Source organism: Nicotiana sylvestris, chromosome 4, assembly GCF_000393655.2.
Source record: "Nicotiana sylvestris chromosome 4, ASM39365v2, whole genome shotgun sequence".
Classification (NCBI taxonomy): Eukaryota; Viridiplantae; Streptophyta; class Magnoliopsida; order Solanales; family Solanaceae; genus Nicotiana; species Nicotiana sylvestris.
In genome coordinates, this window is record NC_091060.1 from 101,646,829 (window position 1) to 101,648,030 (window position 1,202).

General features: G+C 44.6%; 1 non-coding gene across 1 annotated transcript; it reads left to right on the top strand.

Moving 5' to 3' along the window:
• Positions 1 to 604: 604 nt before the first annotated feature.
• TRNAY-AUA (transfer RNA tyrosine (anticodon AUA)) lies at positions 605 to 687 on the top strand. Its single transcript has one exon. It is a non-coding gene; the product is annotated as a tRNA-Tyr (tRNA).
• The last annotated feature ends 515 nt before the right edge of the window (positions 688 to 1,202 follow it).

The window sequence follows — 1,202 nt, forward strand, 5'->3', positions numbered from 1 at the left end:
AAGCCCCTACTACTTACTTTTTTTTTATTCAAAAGGCTAACATCCCCTTAAATAGTTGTATGGGGTGGGTGCTTGTGAGGAGCGACCCACAACAAACGAACGGGGAAAGCTTGCTTTGCTTGCTGTAGCCCTATTTTATAGATTAGGCTTGGTAAGCGTAACCTATGTTTAAGTAGGCTCGTAGCTATGTTCAACAGAAGAGCCTGACTTTTTATTATATTAGTAAAGCGCTAGCGCCCAACCTATACAAGGGCTTTGAAGGGATATGGGAAGAAAAAAGAAAACAAAGAGGGTCATTTTCTTTTAGGAACATGGCTCTTTCATTCACTTACTCATGAACTCGCAGATTTGCCAAAAGCGATGAGAAGGGGGGAGGGGGCTGGGAAGGCTGATGACTACATAAGGGGAAAGCTTTCGTATAAGCATTACCCCTTGCTTTACATAGATAGTTATGAACTGACTAAATGACTAGATTCTCCCAGAACACTAGCTAAGCTAATCGTCTTAGTTCCCTTCAATTAAATCAATAAGATTTTTTATTGATTCAGGGTGCTGCCCCCCTTCTTAGAATTAGAAACCATTGAGGGGGGCCTCGGCCCAGAAAGGGAGAGTGGCCGAGTGGTCAAAAGCGGTAGACTATAAATCTGTTGAAGTTTTTCTATGTAGGTTCGAATCCTGCCTCTCCCACTTGTTTGTTGTAGACTTCAGAGAAGATAAAAGAGGCATTCGTCAGTGTAGGAACGCCAACCGAGCGAAGCTCTTTCTTTTTGTTTTAGCCGTAAAGTGAAATTGTATCGTATGTTAGTTAGAAGGGTTGGCAAACTACTACGACCTATAGATTTGCCATTTATATCCAATCCCAATGAGAACAGAAGTGAGTCACTTCCGGCCTGTCTTGTAGTCATAGTCTTTTAGCTTACGTAGTTGTCGGCCTTCCTGCACGCATGCATCTGCCAGAATGCATCCTTGGTTCAGGACGAAGCCAAGCGGATACATACGATAGGTGAAGGAAAGACCCCCATTTCATAGTGCCCGGGGAACACAAGTTTGATCGAGGATTGGAGAGGAGATGTGGAAGAAAGGACTCGGGGTGGATTTAGGAGTCTTTGTGCGAGCCGTATGCGGTAAGAGACGCACGTACGATAACGAGGGGGGGTTCGCATCTATACGTGTAGTGTGGTGCTTAGGCCTACCCACCCTAT